Source organism: Schistocerca americana, chromosome 10 (assembly GCF_021461395.2).
Source record: "Schistocerca americana isolate TAMUIC-IGC-003095 chromosome 10, iqSchAmer2.1, whole genome shotgun sequence".
Classification (NCBI taxonomy): Eukaryota; Metazoa; Arthropoda; class Insecta; order Orthoptera; family Acrididae; genus Schistocerca; species Schistocerca americana.
The window spans coordinates 133,777,110-133,784,068 of NC_060128.1; the positions used below are offsets into that span (position 1 = coordinate 133,777,110).

The following is a 6,959-nucleotide window of genomic DNA, read 5'->3' on the forward strand; positions in this document are numbered from 1 at the left end:
TACTCGGGGCCGATGTTTCGTGTGCCACCCTGTACCACTGAAATGATGTTGTAGGAGTTATCTTATTCTCTTTACAAAATGTGACACCATACACTCGATTACGAAGTGCGGGCTTCATTCGGTTATAAGTCGCTCTGCCTTCCGTAACAATGAACATGCTCTTTTACTTTGGATCAAAAAAATAAGACGTGGTCCCGGCGGAGGTTCGAGTCCTCCCTCGGGCATGGGTGTGTGTGTTTGTCCTTAGGATAATTTAGGTTAAGTAGTGTGTAAGCTTAGGGACTGATGACCTCAACAGTTAAGTCCCATAAGATTTCACACACATTTGAACATGTTTTGAAAAAGAAAAAGTCGTAAAATGGCCACTCGTGTGTGCCGTGCCGACGTCCTTTGCATGTGTAAATAAAAAATGTTGCCTTTTTACAAGTATTTCTTCTGCTGTTTATCGAAATAGCGGAAACATCCGATATGCCGTTTTGTTACCTGAAAAGGTGTATGTTTTACATACCACGTAATTTTTATGTAATTGACATAATTATGAAATGCATTTTAATCACCGGAATAGAACACGAAAAGAACCAGAAGTTCAGCGTTCAAAACAGGTTAGAAACGGGTACAGAATGGGCGTGCGAAGCGAACGAAACAAATAACGACGACTCGATACTGAACTAACTATGAGCAGTCGGCAGTGGAACTGCAACGAGTGGCCACGCGAAGAAGGACGAGTCCGGCCGAGCGAGACCGAGACAGACGGGAACGGGACCGAGGCTGGAACGAGACCGGCCGACGTGCCGTTCGGGAACGAGACCGACTGTTTCCCGTTCCCGGGAACTATAAGTAGAAAGCCACGACCGAAGTGAACTGTGAAAGACCGTTCCTTAGAATTACACTCCTGGAAATGGAAATAAGAACACCGTGAATTCATTGTCCCAGGAAGGGGAAACTTTATTGACACATTCCTGGGGTCAGATACATCACATGATCACACTGACAGAACCACAGGCACATAGACACAGGCAACAGAGCATGCACAATGTCGGCACTAGTACAGTGTATATCCACCTTTCGCAGCAATGCAGGCTGCTATTCTCCCATGGAGACGATCGTAGAGATGCTGGATGTAGTCCTGTGGAACGGCTTGCCATGCCATTTCCACCTGGCGCCTCAGTTGGACCAGCGTTCGTGCTGGACGTGCAGACCGCGTGAGACGACACTTCATCCAGTCCCAAACATGCTCAATGGGGGACAGATCCGGAGATCTTGCTGGCCAGGGTAGTTGACTTACACCTTCTAGACCACGTTGGGTGGCACGGGATACATGCGGACGTGCATTGTCCTGTTGGAACAGCAAGTTCCCTTGCCGGTCTAGGAATGGTAGAACGATGGGTTCGATGACGGTTTGGATGTACCGTGCACTATTCAGTGTCCCCTCGACGATCACCAGTGGTGTACGGCCAGTGTAGGAGATCGCTCCCCACACCATGATGCCGGGTGTTGGCCCTGTGTGCCTCGATCGTATGCAGTCCTGATTGTGGCGCTCACCTGCAGGGCGCCAAACACGCATACGACCATCATTGGCACCAAGGCAGAAGCGACTCTCATCGCTGAAGACAACACGTCTCCATTCGTACCTCCATTCACGCCTGTCGCGACACCACTGGAGGCGGGCTGCACGATGTTGGGGCGTGAGCGGAAGACGGCCTAACGGTGTGCGGGACCGTAGCCCAGCTTCATGGAGACGGTTGCGAATGGTCCTCGCCGATACCCCAGGAGCAACAGTGTCCCTAATTTGCTGGGAAGTGGCGGTGCGGTCCCCTACGGCACTGCGTAGGATCCTACGGTCTTGGCGTGCATCCGTGCGTCGCTGCGGTCCGGTCCCAGGTCGACGGGCACGTGCACCTTCCGCCGACCACTGGCTACAACATCGATGTACTGTGGAGACCTCACGCCCCACGTGTTGAGCAATTCGGCGGTACGTCCACCCGGCCTCCCGCATGCCCACTATACGCCCTCGCTCAAAGTCCGTCAACTGCACATACGGTTCACGTCCACGCTGTCGCGGCATGCTACCAGTGTTAAAGACTGCGATGGAGCTCCGCATGCCACGGCAAACTGGCTGACACTGACGGCGGCGGTGCACAAATGCTGCGCAGCTAGCGCCATTCGACGGCCAACACCGCGGTTCCTGGTGTGTCCGCTGTGCCGTGCGTGTGATCATTGCTTGTACAGCCCTCTCGCAGTGTCCGGAGCAAGTATGGTGGGTCTGACACACCGGTGTCAATGTGTTCTTTTTTCCATTTCCACGAGTGTAGTTCCTCGCTCGTTTCATTCATCTGGATGAAGCGTTCCTTTTGACCCGTTAGTTCGCGAACGACCCATCTCTAGCGTCAAGCGATAGTTCATTGGAGGACAGGTTCCACCTCGCTGCCAGTGATTGCCGTGTGGTGGTTAGAAGGAGACCAGTTGAGTTACCCCAACCAAATTGTCTGCGTGCTATACACACTGGACCTACACCATGAGGTATGGTCTGGAGTGCGATTTCGTATGTCAGCACTCTCTTGGTTATCCCATGCACACTGACTGCAAATTTGTACGTCAATCTGGTGATTCAACCTGTTGTGCTGCCTTTCATGAAGACCTTTCAGGGGCTGTTTTCCAACAGGACAACGCTCGCCCACGTTCCGCTGTTGTGACCCAACATGCTATGCAGAACGTCTACATGTTGCCTTAGCGTGCTCGATCACCAGCGCAGTTTCCAATCGAGTACATAAGGGACAACACCTCCAGCGTCATCTACAAACAGCATTAACTGTCTCTGTATTGGTCGACCAAGTGCAACACGTATCGAACTCCATCTCACAAACTGACATCAGGCACCTGCACAGTACAATGCATGCACATTTGCATGCATGCATTCAACATTCTGGCGCTTAGACCGGTTATTAATGAGCCAATATTTCATATCTGCAGGGACTTACCTTGTGCTTACATTAAACTGTGAACCTTCAATGTTAATCACTTGAATATGTTATCTAGACAAATGTATTCCCGAAATCTCATTACTCTGCATTAATTTTTTTGGTGTTGCGCCATTTCTAACCTAAAGGTTCATCTTCAGTGAACTATCTAGTTTTGTAATTTCATGTAGTCTGCAGATTCTGGTATAGTGTTTATAGTTGCTGCCTCTAAATCGAAGAGTTCCAGGATCGATTCCACGCCGGGTCTGAGATTTTCCTCGCTCGGGGACTGGGTGTTTGAGCTGTCCTATGCATTTCATCTCATTCACATCACAAAGACGTGCTAGTCGCCAAGGTGGAGTCAAATAGAAAGACTTAGGCAGGTGACCGAACAAACCCCAATATGTCGTACAATTTAAATTTCATTCTAAACGTGAGATGGGCCGGCCGGGGTGGCCGAGCGGTTCTAGGAGCTAGAGTCTGGAACCACGCGACCACTACGGTCGCAGGTTCGAATCCTGCCTCGGGTATAGATGTATGTAATGTCCTTAGGTTAGTTAGGTTTAGGTAGTTCTAAGTTCTAGGGGACTGATGACCTCAGATGGTAAGTCTCATAGTGCTCAGAGCCATTTGAACCATTAAACGTGAGATGTAAGCAGTTTTTGATTGTAGTCAAATCTCATTTGGGTTGTGGTGCCATCGAAAATCCTGTGTCGTTTTATGCCAATGTGATTTTTTCTGAAGAGGTTCACACATTGACGCTAAAATCGCAACGTAAAAAGTAATTAATGTAGAGTAATGAAATTTCGAGTATTTATTTTTCTAGTTAACATATTTAAGTGATTAAGTCAATAAAATTCTTCTGGGTTTGAGGCCGCATTGTCATCTGTAAAATACCGACGTTTCGGTGACTGTTGCACTTACATTTACATCTATACTCCGCGAGCCACCTTACGGTGTGTGGCGGAGGGTACTTATTGTACCACTATCTGATCCCCCCTTCCCTGTTCCATTCACGAATTGTGCGCGGGAAGAACGACTGCTTGTAAGTCTCCGTATTTGCTCTAATTTCTCGGATCTTTTCGTTGTGATCATTACGCGAGATATATGTGGGCGGTAGTAATATGTTGCCCATCTCTTCCCGGAACACCCTGAAGAAGGCGCCTTGCGACAGTCACCGAAACGTCGGCATTTTACAGATGACATTGCGGCCTCAAACCCAGAAGAATTTTATTGACTGCGACAACGGCCTGCGGAAGCCTACGTTTACATTTAAGTGATTAACATTGAAAGATCACAGATTAATGTAAGCGCGAGATAAGCCATTGCAAATTTGGAATGCTCGTGTATTAATAACCTGTGTAACCGCCAGAAAGTTAAGTGCGAGCTTGGAAATATGCATTGCGCTGTACAGGTGCCGCATATCAGCTTGTGAGTTGGATTCCATGCCTGTTGAACTTGATCGGTCAGTACAGGGAAGGGTAATACCGTTTGTGGACGACGCTGAACTTTTCGTCCCATGATGTCGCATACGTGCTCGACTGGAGACATATCTGGTGATCGAGCAGGCTACAGCAACCTATCGACACACTGTACAGCGTATTGCGTTACAACAGCGGTATGTGGGCGAGCGTTATCCTGTTGGAAAACACCCACTGGAACGAAGTTCAATAGCGACTGCACAGCAGGTTGAATCACCAGACTGACGTAAAATTTGATCTGAGAGTGCGTGGGACAACCACGAGAATACTCCTGATTTCGTACCAAATAGCACCCAGACCATAGCCGGCCGTTGTGGTTCTAGGCGCTTCAGTCCGAAACCGCGCTCCTGCTACGGTCGCAGGTTTGAATCCTGCCTCGGGCATGGATATGTGTGATGTCCTTAGGTTAGTTAGGTTTAAGTAGTTCTAAGTCTAGGGGACTGATGACCTCAGATGTTAAGTACCATAGTACTCAGAGCCATTTCAAACATTTGAACCCAGACCATAACTCCAGATGTAGTTTCAGTATGTCTAGCACGCAGACAGATTGGTTGCAGGCCCTCAACTAACATCCTTCTAACCAACACACGGCAATCACTGGCATCGAGGTAGAACCAGCTTTCATCAGTAAACTCAGCAAACCTCCACCCTGCCGTTCAGTGAACTCTCACTTGACACTACTGAAGTAGCAAATGGCAGTGGTTTGGGGCCAGTGGAATGGACGATACGGGGTGTCTGGCTCGGAAATGTCCTTTTAGTAACCGATTTGTAACAGTTCGCTGCGTCACTATGGTGTCAGCTACTGCTCAAATTGCTGCTCCAGGTGCAGTAGGATGTGCCAAAGCCATACGCTGAACACGACGGTCTTCCCTTTCGGTAGTGCCACGTGGCCGTCTTCTTTCCCCCGAGCATTCTCGTTACCTCCGCTACTTGCAGTCATTTTCAGTGGCCCTATTAGAAGACCTAGTTCAAACTTACTGAGGTGCTGATAACGGCGTCTTTGCCGCCTTAAAGGCATTATTGACTAACCTCAACTCACCACGCCAATGGCCTAGCCGCAGAGGTAACACCGGTTCCCGTCAGATCACCGAAGTTAAGCGCTGTCGGGCTGGACTAGCACTTGGATGGGTGACCATCCGGTCTGCCGAGCGCTGTTGGCAAGCGTGGTGCACTCAGCCCTTGTGAGGCAAACTGAGGAACTGCTTGACTGAGAAGTAGCGGCTTCGGTCTCGGGAACTGACATACCCCCGGGAGAGCGGTGTGCTGACCACGAGCCCCTCCATATCCGTATCCAGTGACGCCTGTGGTCTGAGGATGACACGGCGGCCAGTCGGTAACTTTGGGCCTTCATGGCCTGTTCGGGAGGAGTCAACTCACCACGTCCAATTTCAAAGGTAACTAACGTTCACGAACGTTACAGGATGTATTTAAAGCAGATCTGATTTGTATCCTTAGAATGTCGTGCCACTCTTAAGTGACTTGCGCGGAATATAAATAGAGATCATCCTTCAGATGTAGAAACATGCCTACGAGCTTTCGTTTATGTCGCGCAACTCCTCCCTGGTGTTACGAATTCCTTCCTTGACTGCTTTCCGCGGAAAAAAATGAGCAGATATATACAGTGTGAAGCATCACACTGTCTGCATCTCCAGTCCTTCAGTCCCTAATGACGTCGACGTGAACGGACTGTTATACCTCCATCACTCTCATCTTTTTTGTTACTCCAGAATTGCGTTATCCCTTACCCTCATCATAGTGAAAAGTTTTTTGCGTAAAATAATATTCTCTTGCCCAAATAGGTTTCTTCTTCTTTTGTTCTGAATTCGTGGATCCATCGGAAGCAATTCTGGTTAGAACTTTTTTTTCTCTGTCCTTCACACGTCTCTTCAGTTCGGACCAGGTTGTCAGATTCAGATCTACTGGAGTCTTCCACGTCTATTCTTAAAGGCTCTTTTCCTGGAGTCTTCCACGTCTATTCTTAAAGGCTCTTTTCCTTCCATTAACTTCACAGTGTGTGTACAGGTGTCCAAACTGTCGGTCCGTCAGTTTCTTGATAGTCGTCCACAACGATAATTTCTCCCCTGTTACAGACTTCTTCACCTGGCATTCTCTCTGCCCGCGAAATCTTTGGGGCCCTTCTCCAGCACCATGCCTCAGAATCCTGTAGTCTTTTCCGGTATGGCTACCCAAACGCCAGCGTCTCCGAGCCATTTAACACGAGGCAACGAACGAAGTTTTACCGAGTTTTATAGTTCACGATAAAAACGTAGCTTCTCTTACAACAGGCTAACTAACGTGGATAATACACTGTGACAAAAGTCATAGGATGCCTCCAAATATCGTGTCTCACTTCCTTTTTTTCCGGCGTGGTGCAGCGATTCGATGTGGCATGGACTCAAAGCGTCGTTGGAAGTCTCCTGCGGAAATACTGAGCCATATTGCCTCTATAGCCAGCTATAATTGCAAAAGAGTTGCCGTTCTAGGATTTTGTGCACGAACTGACCTCTCGACTATGTCCCAT

At 48.7% G+C, this 6,959-nt stretch overlaps 1 pseudogene; it reads left to right on the forward strand.

The window, feature by feature from the left end:
- Positions 1-5,480: 5,480 nt before the first annotated feature.
- LOC124552769 lies at positions 5,481-5,598 on the forward strand (annotated as a pseudogene).
- The last annotated feature ends 1,361 nt before the right edge of the window (positions 5,599-6,959 follow it).